The 14,353-nt window shown below is 68.5% G+C and overlaps 1 pseudogene; it reads left to right on the top strand.

Annotated features, from left to right (window-relative positions):
* The first annotated feature begins 109 nt into the window (after positions 1-109).
* On the top strand, positions 110-10,172 carry LOC137363899 (uncharacterized; annotated as a pseudogene).
* The last annotated feature ends 4,181 nt before the right edge of the window (positions 10,173-14,353 follow it).

Here is a 14,353-nt window from a genome sequence, read left to right as displayed (position 1 = left end):
CAGATTGAGTCGGCCCCCTCCGTCTCCTCTACCGCCCAGAGTGATTCGGCCACCTCCGGCTCTACCGCCCAGAGTGAGTCGGCCCCCTCCGGCTCCTCTACCGCCCAGAATGCGTCGGCCCCCTCCGGCTCCTCTACCGCCCAGAATGATTCGGCCCCTTCCGGTTCTACCGCCAAGAGTGAGACGGCACCCTGAAGAACATCTACCGCCCACATTGAGTCGGCCCTATCCGGCTCAACCGCCCAGAGTGATTCGGCCCCCTCCGGCTCCTCTCCGTCCCAGACTGAGTCGGCCCCCTCCGGCTTTACCGCCTAGAGTGAGTCGGCCCCCTCCGGCTCTATCGCCCAGAGTGAGTCGGCCCCCTTCGGCACCTCTGCCGCCCAGAGTGAGTCAGCCCCCTCCGGATCTACTGCCTAGAATGAGTCGGCCCCCTCCGGGTCCTCTACCGCCCAGAGTGAGTCGGCCCACACCGGCTCTACCGCCCAGAGTGAGTCGGCCCCATCCGGCTCCTCTACCACACTGAGTGAGTCGGCCCCCTGCGGCTCCTCTACCACCCAGAGTGAGTCGGCCCCCTCCGGCACTACCGCCCAGAGTGAGTCGGACCCCTCCGGCTCCTCTACCGCCCAGAGTGTGTCGGCCCCCACCGACTCTACCGCCCTGAGTGAGTCGGAACCCCATCGGCTCCTCTCCCGCCCAGAGTGAGTCGGCCCCCTCCGGCTCTAACGCCCAGAGTGAGTCGGCACCCTCTGGCACCTCTACCGCCCAGCGTGAGTTGGCCGCCTCCGGCTCCACCGCCCAGAGTGAGTTGGCCCCCTCCGGATCTACCGCCTAGAGTCAGTCGGCACCCTACGGCACCTCTACCGCCCAGAGTGAGTCGGCCCCCTCCGGCTCTACCTCCCAGAGTGAGTCGGCCCCCTCCGGCTCCTCTACCGCCCAGAGTGAGTCGGCCCCCTCCGGCTCTACCGCCCTGAGTGAGTTGGCACCCTCTGGCACCTCTGCCGCCCAGAGTGAGTCAGCCCCCTGCGGCTCCACTACCGCCCAGAGTGAATCGGCCCCCTCCGGCTCTACTGCCCAGAGTGTGTCGGCACCCTCCAGCACCTCAACCACCCAGAGTGAGTCGGCCACCTCCGTCTCTACCGCCCAGAGTGAGTCGGCCCCCTCCGGCACCACTGCCGCCCAGAGTGAGTCGGCCCCCTCCGTCTCTACTGCCTAGAGTGAGTCGGCCCCCTCCGGCTCCTCGACTGCCCAGAGTGAGTCGGAGCCCACCGGCTCCACCGGCCAGACTGAGTCCGCCCACTCCGGCTCCTCTCCAGCCCTGAGTGAGTCGGCCCCCACGGCTCTACCGCACAGAGTGAGTCGGTCCCCTCCGGCTCATCTACCGCCCAGAGTGAGTCGGCCCCCTCCGGCTCTACCATCCTGAGTGAGTCGGCACCCTCCGGCTCCTCTCCCACCCAGAGTCAGTCGGCCCCCTCCGGCTCTACTGCCCAGAGTGAGTCGGCACCCTCTGGCACCTCTACCGCCCTGCGTGAGTCGGCCCCTTCCGGCTCTACCGCCCAGAGTGAGTCGGTCCCCTCCGGCTCATCTACCGCCCAGAGTGAGTCGGCCCCCTCCGGCTCTACCATCCTGAGTGAGTCGGCACCCTTCGGCTCCTCTCCCACCCAGAGTCAGTCGGCCCCCTCCGGCTCTACTGCCCAGAGTGAGTCGGCACCCTCTGGCACCTCTACCGCCCTGCGTGAGTCGGCCCCCTCCGGCTCTAACGCCCAGAGTGAGTCGGCACCCTCTGGCACCTCTACCGCCCAGCGTGAGTCGGCCGCCTCCGGCTCCACCGCCCAGAGTGAGTTGGCCCCCTCCGGATCTACCGCCTAGAGTCAGTCGGCACTCTACGGCACCTCTACCGCCCAGAGTGAGTCGGCCCCCTCCGGCTCTACCTCCCAGAGTGAGTCGGCCCCCTCCGGCTCCTCTACCGCCCAGAGTTCGTCGGCCCCCTCCGGCTCTACCGCCCTGAGTGAGTTGGCACCCTCTGGCACCTCTGCCGCCCAGAGTGAGTCAGCCCCCTGCGGCTCCACTACCGCCCAGAGTGAGTCGGCCCCCTCCGGCTCTACTGCCTAGAGTGAGTCGGCCCCCTCCGGCTCCTCTACCGCCCAGAGTGAGTCGGCCCCCACCGGCTCTAACGCCCAGAGTGATTCGGCCCACTCCGGCTCCTCGACCGCACAGAGTGAGTAGGCCCCCTCCGGCTCTATCGCCTTGAGTGAATCGGCCCCCTCCGGCTCTACTGCCCAGAGTGAGTCGGCACCCTCCAGCACCTCAACCACCCAGAGTGAGTCGGCCACCTCCGTCTCTACCGCCCAGAGTGAGTCGGCCCCCTCCGGCACCACTGCCGCCCAGAGTGAGTCGGCCCCCTCCGGCTCTACTGCCTAGAGTGAGTCGGCCCCCTCCGGCTCCTCGACGGCCCAGAGTGAGTCGGAGCCCACCGGCTCCACCGGCCAGAGTGAGTCCGCCCACTCTGGCTCCTCTCCAGCCCTGAGTGAGTCGGCCCCCACGGCTCTACCGCACAGAGTGAGTCGGTCCCCTCCGGCTCATCTACCGCCCAGAGTGAGTCAGCCCCCTCCGGCTCTACAATCCTGAGTGAGTCGGCACCCTCCGGCTCCTCTCCCACCCAGAGTCAGTCGGCCCCCTCCGGCTCTACTGCCCAGAGTGAGTCGGCACCCTCTGGCACCTCTACCGCCCTGCGTGAGTCGGCCCCTTCCGGCTCTACCGCCCAGAGTGAGTCGGCCCCCTCCCGATCTACCGCCCAGAGTGAGTCGGCCCCCGCCGGCTCCTCTATCGCCCAGAGTGAGTCGGCCCCCTCCGGCTCCTCTCCAGCCCTGAGTTAGTCGGCCCCCTCCGGCTCTACCGCCTAGTGTGATTCGGCCCCCTCCGTCTCTACCGCCCAGAGTGAGTCGGCCCCCTCCGGCTCGTCTGCCGCCCAGAATGATTCGGCCCCTTCCGGCTCTACCGCCCAGAGTGAGAGGGCACCCTCCGGAAAATCTACTGCCCAGAGTGAGTCGGCCCAATCCGGCTCAGCCGCCCAGAGTGAGTCGGTCCCTTCCGGCTCATCTCCCGCCCAGAGTGAGTCGGCCCGCTCCGGCTTTACCGCCTAGAGTGAGTCGGCCGCCTCCGGCTCTACCGCCCAGAGTGGGTCGGCCCCCTCCGGCACCACTGCCGCCCAGAGTGAGTCGGCCCCCTCCGGCTCTATCGCCCAGAGTGAGTCGGCCCCCTTCGGCACCTCTGCCGCCCAGAGTGAGTCAGCCCCCTCCGGATCTACTGCCTAGAATGAGTCGACCCCCTCCGGGTCCTCTACCGCCCAGAGTGAGTCGGCCCACACCGGCTCTACCGCCCAGAGTGAGTCGGCCCCATCCGGCTCCTCTACCACACTGAGTGAGTCGGCCCCCTGCGGCTCCTCTACCACCCAGAGTGAGTCGGCCCCCTCCGGCACTACCGGCCAGAGTGAGTCGGACCCCTCCGGCTCCTCTACCGCCCAGAGTGAGTCGGCCCCCACCGACTCTACCGCCCTGAGTGAGCCGGATCCCCATCGGCTCCTCTCCCGCCCAGAGTGAGTCGGCCCCCTCCGGCTCTAACGCCCAGAGTGAGTCGGCACCCTCTGGCACCTCTACCGCCCAGCGTGAGTCGGCCGCCTCCGGCTCCACCGCCCAGAGTGATTTGGCCCCCTCCGGATCTACCGCCTAGAGTCAGTCAGCACCCTACGGCACCTCTACCGCCCAGAGTGAGTCGGCCCCCTCCGGCTCTACCTCCCAGAGTGAGTCGGCCCCCTCCGGCTCCTCTACCGCCCAGAGTGAGTCGGCCCCCTCCGGCTCTACCGCCCTGAGTGAGTTGGCACCCTCTGGCACCTCTGCCGCCCAGAGTGAGTCAGCCCCCTGCGGCTCCACTACCGCCCAGAGTGAATCGGCCCCCTCCGGCTCTACTGCCCAGAGTGTGTCGGCACCCTCCAGCACCTCAACCACCCAGAGTGAGTCGGCCACCTCCGTCTCTACCGCCCAGAGTGAGTCGGCCCCCTCCGGCACCACTGCCGCCCAGAGTGAGTCGGCCCCCTCCGTCTCTACTGCCTAGAGTGAGTCGGCCCCCTCCGGCTCCTCGACTGCCCAGAGTGAGTCGGAGCCCACCGGCTCCACCGGCCAGACTGAGTCCGCCCACTCCGGCTCCTCTCCAGCCCTGAGTGAGTCGGCCCCCACGGCTCTACCGAACAGAGTGAGTCGGTCCCCTCCGGCTCATCTACCGCCCAGAGTGAGTCGGCCCCCTCCGGCTCTACCATCCTGAGTGAGTCGGCACCCTCCGGCTCCTCTCCCACCCAGAGTCAGTCGGCCCCCTCCGGCTCTACTGCCCAGAGTGAGTCGGCACCCTCTGGCACCTCTACCGCCCTGCGTGAGTCGGCCCCTTCCGGCTCTACCGCCCAGAGTGAGTCGGTCCCCTCCGGCTCATCTACCGCCCAGAGTGAGTCGGCCCCCTCCGGCTCTACCATCCTGAGTGAGTCGGCACCCTCCGGCTCCTCTCCCACCCAGAGTCAGTCGGCCCCCTCCGGCTCTACTGCCCAGAGTGAGTCGGCACCCTCTGGCACCTCTACCGCCCTGCGTGAGTCGGCCCCCTCCGGCTCTAACGCCCAGAGTGAGTCGGCACCCTCTGGCACCTCTACCGCCCAGCGTGAGTCGGCCGCCTCCGGCTCCACCGCCCAGAGTGAGTCGGCCCCCTCCGGCTCCTCTCCAGCCCTGAGTGATTCGGCCCCTCTCTGGCTCTACTGCCTTGTGTGATACGGCCCCCTCCGGCTCTACCGCCCAGAGTGAGTCGGCCACCTCCGGCTCCTCTACCGCCCAGAGTGAGTCGGCCCCCTCCGGCTCTACCGCCCTGAGTGAGTTGGCACCCTCTGGCACCTCTGCCGCCCAGAGTGAGTCAGCCCCCTGCGGCTCCACTACCGCCCAGAGTGAATCGGCCCCCTCCGGCTCTACTGCCCAGAGTGTGTCGGCACCCTCCAGCACCTCAACCACCCAGAGTGAGTCGGCCACCTCCGTCTCTACCGCCCAGAGTGAGTCGGCCCCCTCCGGCACCACTGCCGCCCAGAGTGAGTCGGCCCCCTCCGTCTCTACTGCCTAGAGTGAGTCGGCCCCCTCCGGCTCCTCGACTGCCCAGAGTGAGTCGGAGCCCACCGGCTCCACCGGCCAGACTGAGTCCGCCCACTCCGGCTCCTCTCCAGCCCTGAGTGAGTCGGCCCCCACGGCTCTACCGCACAGAGTGAGTCGGTCCCCTCCGGCTCATCTACCGCCCAGAGTGAGTCGGCCCCCTCCGGCTCTACCATCCTGAGTGAGTCGGCACCCTCCGGCTCCTCTCCCACCCAGAGTCAGTCGGCCCCCTCCGGCTCTACTGCCCAGAGTGAGTCGGCACCCTCTGGCACCTCTACCGCCCTGCGTGAGTCGGCCCCTTCCGGCTCTACCGCCCAGAGTGAGTCGGTCCCCTCCGGCTCATCTACCGCCCAGAGTGAGTCGGCCCCCTCCGGCTCTACCATCCTGAGTGAGTCGGCACCCTCCGGCTCCTCTCCCACCCAGAGTCAGTCGGCCCCCTCCGGCTCCACCGCCCAGAGTGAGTTGGCCCCCTCCGGATCTACCGCCTAGAGTCAGTCGGCACTCTACGGCACCTCTACCGCCCAGAGTTCGTCGGCCCCCTCCGGCTCTACCGCCCTGAGTGAGTTGGCACCCTCTGGCACCTCTGCCGCCCAGAGTGAGTCAGCCCCCTGCGGCTCCACTACCGCCCAGAGTGAGTCGGCCCCCTCCGGCTCTACTGCCTAGAGTGAGTCGGCCCCCTCCGGCTCCTCTACCGCCCAGAGTGAGTCGGCCCCCACCGGCTCTAACGCCCAGAGTGAGTCGGCCCACTCCGGCTCCTCGACCGCACAGAGTGAGTAGGCCCCCTCCGGCTCTATCGCCTTGAGTGAATCGGCCCCCTCCGGCTCTACTGCCCAGAGTGAGTCGGCACCCTCCAGCACCTCAACCACCCAGAGTGAGTCGGCCACCTCCGTCTCTACCGCCCAGAGTGAGTCGGCCCCCTCCGGCACCACTGCCGCCCAGAGTGAGTCGGCCCCCTCCGGCTCTACTGCCTAGAGTGAGTCGGCCCCCTCCGGCTCCTCGACGGCCCAGAGTGAGACGGAGCCCACCGGCTCCACCGGCCAGAGTGAGTCCGCCCACTCTGGCTCCTCTCCAGCCCTGAGTGAGTCGGCCCCCACGGCTCTACCGCACAGAGTGAGTCGGTCCCCTCCGGCTCATCTACCGCCCAGAGTGAGTCAGCCCCCTCCGGCTCTACAATCCTGAGTGAGTCGGCACCCTCCGGCTCCTCTCCCACCCAGAGTCAGTCGGCCCCCTCCGGCTCTACTGCCCAGAGTGAGTCGGCACCCTCTGGCACCTCTACCGCCCTGCGTGAGTCGGCCCCTTCCGGCTCTACCGCCCAGAGTGAGTCGGCCCCCTCCCGATCTACCGCCCAGAGTGAGTCGGCCCCCGCCGGCTCCTCTATCGCCCAGAGTGAGTCGGCCCCCTCCGGCTCCTCTCCAGCCCTGAGTTAGTCGGCCCCCTCCGGCTCTACCGCCTAGTGTGATTCGGCCCCCTCCGTCTCTACCGCCCAGAGTGAGTCGGCCCCCTCCAGCTCGTCTGCCGCCCAGAATGATTCGGCCCCTTCCGGCTCTACCGCCCAGAGTGAGAGGGCACCCTCCGGAAAATCTACTGCCCAGAGTGAGTCGGCCCAATCCGGCTCAGCCGCCCAGAGTGAGTCGGTCCCTTCCGGCTCATCTCCCGCCCAGAGTGAGTCGGCCCGCTCCGGCTTTACCGCCTAGAGTGAGTCGGCCGCCTCCGGCTCTACCGCCCAGAGTGGGTCGGCCCCCTCCGGCACCACTGCCGCCCAGAGTGAGTCGGCCCCCTCCGGCTCTATCGCCCAGAGTGAGTCGGCCCCCTTCGGCACCTCTGCCGCCCAGAGTGAGTCAGCCCCCTCCGGATCTACTGCCTAGAATGAGTCGACCCCCTCCGGGTCCTCTACCGCCCAGAGTGAGTCGGCCCACACCGGCTCTACCGCCCAGAGTGAGTCGGCCCCATCCGGCTCCTCTACCACACTGAGTGAGTCGGCCCCCTGCGGCTCCTCTACCACCCAGAGTGAGTCGGCCCCCTCCGGCACTACCGGCCAGAGTGAGTCGGACCCCTCCGGCTCCTCTACCGCCCAGAGTGAGTCGGCCCCCACCGACTCTACCGCCCTGAGTGAGCCGGATCCCCATCGGCTCCTCTCCCGCCCAGAGTGAGTCGGCCCCCTCCGGCTCTAACGCCCAGAGTGAGTCGGCACCCTCTGGCACCTCTACCGCCCAGCGTGAGTCGGCCGCCTCCGGCTCCACCGCCCAGAGTGATTTGGCCCCCTCCGGATCTACCGCCTAGAGTCAGTCGGCACCCTACGGCACCTCTACCGCCCAGAGTGAGTCGGCCCCCTCCGGCTCTACCTCCCAGAGTGAGTCGGCCCCCTCCGGCTCCTCTACCGCCCAGAGTGAGTCGGCCCCCTCCGGCTCTACCGCCCTGAGTGAGTTGGCACCCTCTGGCACCTCTGCCGCCCAGAGTGAGTCAGCCCCCTGCGGCTCCACTACCGCCCAGAGTGAATCGGCCCCCTCCGGCTCTACTGCCCAGAGTGTGTCGGCACCCTCCAGCACCTCAACCACCCAGAGTGAGTCGGCCACCTCCGTCTCTACCGCCCAGAGTGAGTCGGCCCCCTCCGGCACCACTGCCGCCCAGAGTGAGTCGGCCCCCTCCGGCTCAGCCGCCCAGAGTGAGTCGGTCCCTTCCGGCTCATCTCCCGCCCAGAGTGAGTCGGCCCGCTCCGGCTTTACCGCCTAGAGTGAGTCGGCCGCCTCCGGCTCTACCGCCCAGAGTGGGTCGGCCCCCTCCGGCACCACTGCCGCCCAGAGTGAGTCGGCCCCCTCCGGCTCTATCGCCCAGAGTGAGTCGGCCCCCTTCGGCACCTCTGCCGCCCAGAGTGAGTCAGCCCCCTCCGGATCTACTGCCTAGAATGAGTCGACCCCCTCCGGGTCCTCTACCGCCCAGAGTGAGTCGGCCCACACCGGCTCTACCGCCCAGAGTGAGTCGGCCCCATCCGGCTCCTCTACCACACTGAGTGAGTCGGCCCCCTGCGGCTCCTCTACCACCCAGAGTGAGTCGGCCCCCTCCGGCACTACCGCCCAGAGTGAGTCGGACCCCTCCGGCTCCTCTACCGCCCAGAGTGAGTCGGTCCCCACCGACTCTACCGCCCTGAGTGAGTCGGAACCCCATCGGCTCCTCTCCCGCCCAGAGTGAGTCGGCCCCCTCCGGCTCTAACGCCCAGAGTGAGTCGGCACCCTCTGGCACCTCTACCGCCCAGCGTGAGTCGGCCGCCTCCGGCTCCACCGCCCAGAGTGAGTTGGCCCCCTCCGGATCTACCGCCTAGAGTCAGTCGGCACCCTACGGCACCTCTACCGCCCAGAGTGAGTCGGCCCCCTCCGGCTCTACCTCCCAGAGTGAGTCGGCCCCCTCCGGCTCCTCTACCGCCCAGAGTGAGTCGGCCCCCTCCGGCTCTACCGCCCTGAGTGAGTTGGCACCCTCTGGCACCTCTGCCGCCCAGAGTGAGTCAGCCCCCTGCGGCTCCACTACCGCCCAGAGTGAATCGGCCCCCTCCGGCTCTACTGCCCAGAGTGTGTCGGCACCCTCCAGCACCTCAACCACCCAGAGTGAGTCGGCCACCTCCGTCTCTACCGCCCAGAGTGAGTCGGCCCCCTCCGGCACCACTGCCGCCCAGAGTGAGTCGGCCCCCTCCGTCTCTACTGCCTAGAGTGAGTCGGCCCCCTCCGGCTCCTCGACTGCCCAGAGTGAGTCGGAGCCCACCGGCTCCACCGGCCAGACTGAGTCCGCCCACTCCGGCTCCTCTCCAGCCCTGAGTGAGTCGGCCCCCACGGCTCTACCGCACAGAGTGAGTCGGTCCCCTCCGGCTCATCTACCGCCCAGAGTGAGTCGGCCCCCTCCGGCTCTACCATCCTGAGTGAGTCGGCACCATCCGGCTCCTCTCCCACCCAGAGTCAGTCGGCCCCCTCCGGCTCTACTGCCCAGAGTGAGTCGGCACCCTCTGGCACCTCTACCGCCCTGCGTGAGTCGGCCCCTTCCGGCTCTACCTTCCAGAGTGAGTCGGTCCCCTCCGGCTCATCTACCGCCCAGAGTGAGTCGGCCCCCTCCGGCTCTACCATCCTGAGTGAGTCGGCACCCTCCGGCTCCTCTCCCACCCAGAGTCAGTCGGCCCCCTCCGGCTCTACTGCCCAGAGTGAGTCGGCACCCTCTGGCACCTCTACCGCCCTGCGTGAGTCGGCCCCCTCCGGCTCTAACGCCCAGAGTGAGTCGGCACCCTCTGGCACCTCTACCGCCCAGCGTGAGTCGGCCGCCTCCGGCTCCACCGCCCAGAGTGAGTTGGCCCCCTCCGGATCTACCGCCTAGAGTCAGTCGGCACTCTGCGGCACCTCTACCGCCCAGAGTGAGTCGGCCCCCTCCGGCTCTACCTCCCAGAGTGAGTCGGCCCCCTCCGGCTCCTCTACCGCCCAGAGTTCGTCGGCCCCCTCCGGCTCTACCGCACAGAGTGAGTCGGCCCCCTCCGGCTCTACCTCCCAGAGTGAGTCAGCCCCCTGCGGCTCCACTACCGCCCAGAGTGAGTCGGCCCCCTCCGGCTCTACTGCCTAGAGTGAGTCGGCCCCCACCGGCTCTAACGCCCAGAGTGAGTCGGCCCACTCCGGCTCCTCGACCGCACAGAGTGAGTAGGCCCCCTCCGGCTCTATCGCCTTGAGTGAATCGGCCCCCTCCGGCTCTACTGCCCAGAGTGAGTCGGCACCCTCCAGCACCTCAACCACCCAGAGTGAGTCGGCCACCTCCGTCTCTACCGCCCAGAGTGAGTCGGCCCCCTCCGGCACCACTGCCGCCCAGAGTGAGTCGGCCCCCTCCGGCTCTACTGCCTAGAGTGAGTCGGCCCCCTCCGGCTCCTCGACGGCCCAGAGTGAGTCGGCCCCCGCCGGCTCCTCTATCGCCCAGAGTGAGTCGGCCCCCTCCGGCTCCTCTCCAGCCCTGAGTTAGTCGGCCCCCTCCGGCTCTACCGCCTAGTGTGATTCGGCCCCCTCCGTCTCTACCGCCCAGAGTGAGTCGGCCCCCTCCGGCTCGTCTGCCGCCCAGAATGATTCGGCCCCTTCCGGCTCTACCGCCCAGAGTGAGAGGGCACCCTCCGGAAAATCTACTGCCCAGAGTGAGTCGGCCCAATCCGGCTCAGCCGCCCAGAGTGAGTCGGTCCCTTCCGGCTCATCTCCCGCCCAGAGTGAGTCGGCCCGCTCCGGCTTTACCGCCTAGAGTGAGTCGGCCGCCTCCGGCTCTACCGCCCAGAGTGGGTCGGCCCCCTCCGGCACCACTGCCGCCCAGAGTGAGTCGGCCCCCTCCGGCTCTACTGCTTCGAGTGAGTCGGCCCCCTCCGGCTCCTCTACCGCCCAGAGTGAGTCAGAGCCCACCGGCTCTACCGCCCAGAGTGAGTCGGCCCCCTCCGGCTCCTCTACCGCCCAGAATGAGTCGGCCCCCTCCGGCTCTACCGCCCAGAGTCAGTCGGCACCCTACGGCACCTCTACCGCCCACCGTGAGTCGGCCCCCTCCGGCTCTACCGCCCAGAGTGAGTCGGCCCCCTCCGGCTCCTCTCCAGCCCTGAGTGATTCGGCCCCTCTCTGGCTCTACTGCCTTGTGTGATACGGCCCCCTCCGGCTCTACCGCCCAGAGTGAGTCGGCCACCTCCGGCTCCTCTACCGCCCAGAATGATTCGGCCCCTTCCGGTTCTACCGCCCAGAGTGAGACGGCACCCTCAAGAACATCTACTGCCCACAGTGAGTCGGCCCTATCCGGCTCAACCGCCCAGAGTGAGTCGGCCCCCTCCGGCTCCTCTCCCTCCCAGACTGAGTCGGCCCCCTCCGGCTTTACCGCCTAGAGTGAGTCGGCCCCCTCCGGCTCTAACGCCCAGAGTGAGTCGGCCCCCTTTGGCACCTCTGCCGCCCAGAGTGAGTGAGCCCCCTCCGGCTTTACCACCTAGAGTGAGTCGGCCCCCTCCGGCTCTTCCGTCCAGAGGGTGTCGGCCCCCTTCGGCACCTCTGCCACCCAGAGTGAGTCAGCCCCCTGCGGCTCTACTGCCTAGAATGAGTCGGCTCCCTCCGGCTCCTCTACCGCCCAGAGTGAGTCGGACCCCTCCGGCACTACCTCCCAGAGTGAGTCGCCCCCTCTGTCTCCTCTACCGCACAGAGTGAGTCAGCCCCCTACGACTCTACCGCCCAGAGAGAGTCGGACCCCTCCGGCTCCTCTACCGCCCAGAGTGTGTCGGCCCCCTCCGGCACTACCGCCCAGAGTGAGTCGGACCCCTCCGGCTCTACCATCCTGAGTGAGTCGGCACCATCCGGCTCCTCTCCCACCCAGAGTCAGTCGGCCCCCTCCGGCTCTACTGCCCAGAGTGAGTCGGCACCCTCTGGCACCTCTACCGCCCTGCGTGAGTCGGCCCCTTCCGGCTCTACCGCCCAGAGTGAGTCGGTCCCCTCCGGCTCATCTACCGCCCAGAGTGAGTCGGCCCCCTCCGGCTCTACCATCCTGAGTGAGTCGGCACCCTCCGGCTCCTCTCCCACCCAGAGTCAGTCGGCCCCCTCCGGCTCTACTGCCCAGAGTGAGTCGGCACCCTCTGGCACCTCTACCGCCCTGCGTGAGTCGGCCCCCTCCGGCTCTAATGCCCAGAGTGAGTCGGCACCCTCTGGCACCTCTACCGCCCAGCGTGAGTCGGCCGCCTCCGGCTCCACCGCCCAGAGTGAGTTGGCCCCCTCCGGATCTACCGCCTAGAGTCAGTCGGCACTCTGCGGCACCTCTACCGCCCAGAGTGAGTCGGCCCCCTCCGGCTCTACCTCCCAGAGTGAGTCGGCCCCCTCCGGCTCCTCTACCGCCCAGAGTTCGTCGGCCCCCTCCGGCTCTACCGCCCTGAGTGAGTTGGCACCCTCTGGCACCTCTGCCGCCCAGAGTGAGTCAGCCCCCTGCGGCTCCACTACCGCCCAGAGTGAGTCGGCCCCCTCCGGCTCTACTGCCTAGAGTGAGTCGGCCCCCACCGGCTCTAACGCCCAGAGTGAGTCGGCCCACTCCGGCTCCTCGACCGCACAGAGTGAGTAGGCCCCCTCCGGCTCTATCGCCTTGAGTGAATCGGCCCCCTCCGGCTCTACTGCCCAGAGTGAGTCGGCACCCTCCAGCACCTCAACCACCCAGAGTGAGTCGGCCACCTCCGTCTCTACCGCCCAGAGTGAGTCGGCCCCCTCCGGCACCACTGCCGCCCAGAGTGAGTCGGCCCCCTCCGGCTCTACTGCCTAGAGTGAGTCGGCCCCCTCCGGCTCCTCGACGGCCCAGAGTGAGTCGGCCCCCGCCGGCTCCTCTATCGCCCAGAGTGAGTCGGCCCCCTCCGGCTCCTCTCCAGCCCTGAGTTAGTCGGCCCCCTCCGGCTCTACCGCCTAGTGTGATTCGGCCCCCTCCGTCTCTACCACCCAGAGTGAGTCGGCCCCCTCCGGCTCGTCTGCCGCCCAGAATGATTCGGCCCCTTCCGGCTCTACCGCCCAGAGTGAGAGGGCACCCTCCGGAAAATCTACTGCCCAGAGTGAGTCGGCCCAATCCGGCTCAGCCGCCCAGAGTGAGTCGGTCCCTTCCGGCTCATCTCCCGCCCAGAGTGAGTCGGCCCGCTCCGGCTTTACCGCCTAGAGTGAGTCGGCCGCCTCCGGCTCTACCGCCCAGAGTGGGTCGGCCCCCTCCGGCACCACTGCCGCCCAGAGTGAGTCGGCCCCCTCCGGCTCTACTGCTTTGAGTGAGTCGGCCCCCTCCGGCTCCTCTACCGCCCAGAGTGAGTCAGAGCCCACCGGCTCTACCGCCCAGAGTGAGTCGGCCCCCTCCGGCTCCTCTACCGCCCAGAATGAGTCGGCCCCCTCCGGCTCTACCGCCCAGAGTCAGTCGGCACCCTACGGCACCTCTACCGCCCACCGTGAGTCGGCCCCCTCCGGCTCTACCGCCCAGAGTGAGTCGGCCCCCTCCGGCTCCTCTCCAGCCCTGAGTGATTCGGCCCCTCTCTGGCTCTACTGCCTTGTGTGATACGGCCCCCTCCGGCTCTACCGCCCAGAGTGAGTCGGCCACCTCCGGCTCCTCTACCGCCCAGAATGATTCGGCCCCTTCCGGTTCTACCGCCCAGAGTGAGACGGCACCGTCAAGAACATCTACTGCCCACAGTGAGTCGGCCCTATCCGGCTCAACCGCCCAGAGTGAGTCGGCCCCCTCCGGCTCCTCTCCCTCCCAGACTGAGTCGGCCCCCTCCGGCTTTACCGCCTAGAGTGAGTCGGCCCCCTCCGGCTCTAACGCCCAGAGTGAGTCGGCCCCCTTTGGCACCTCTGCCGCCCAGAGTGAGTGAGCCCCCTCCGGCTTTACCACCTAGAGTGAGTCGGCCCCCTCCGGCTCTTCCGTCCAGAGGGTGTCGGCCCCCTTCGGCACCTCTGCCACCCAGAGTGAGTCAGCCCCCTGCGGCTCTACTGCCTAGAATGAGTCGGCCCCCTCCGGCTCCTCTACCGCCCAGAGTGAGTCGGACCCCTCCGGCACTACCTCCCAGAGTGAGTCGCCCCCTCTGTCTCCTCTACCGCACAGAGTGAGTCAGCCCCCTACGACTCTACCGCCCAGAGAGAGTCGGACCCCTCCGGCTCCTCTACCGCCCAGAGTGTGTCGGCCCCCTCCGGCACTACCGCCCAGAGTGAGTCGGACCCCTCCGGCTCCTCTACCGCCCAGAGTGAGTCGGCCCCCACCGGCTCTACCGCCCTGAGTGAGTCGGAACCCCATCGGCTCCTCTCCCGCCGAGAGTGAGTCGGGCCCCTCCGGCTCCTCTACCGCACAGAATGATTCGGCCCCTTCCGGCTCTACCGCCCAGAGTGAGAGGGCACCCTCCGGAACATTTACCGCCCAGAGTGAGTCGGCCCTATCCGGCTCCTCTCCCGCCCAGAGTGAGTCGATCCCTCCGGCTTTACCGCCTAGAGTGACTCGGCCGCCTCCGGCTCTACCGCCCAGAGTGAGTCGGCCCCCTCCGGCACCTCTGCCGCCCAGAGTGAGTCGGCCCCCTCCGGCTCTACTGCCTAGAGTGAGTCGGCTCCCTGCGGCTCCTCTACCGCCCAGAGTGAGTCGGAGCCTACAGGCTCTGCCGCCCAGAGTGAGTCGGCCCCCTCCGGCTCCTCTCCAGCCCTGAGTGAGTCGGCCCCCACCGG

This window comes from Heterodontus francisci, unplaced genomic scaffold, assembly GCF_036365525.1.
Source record: "Heterodontus francisci isolate sHetFra1 unplaced genomic scaffold, sHetFra1.hap1 HAP1_SCAFFOLD_261, whole genome shotgun sequence".
Lineage (NCBI taxonomy): Eukaryota > Metazoa > Chordata > Chondrichthyes > Heterodontiformes > Heterodontidae > Heterodontus > Heterodontus francisci.
This window is presented reverse-complemented; position numbering and strand designations above follow the sequence as displayed.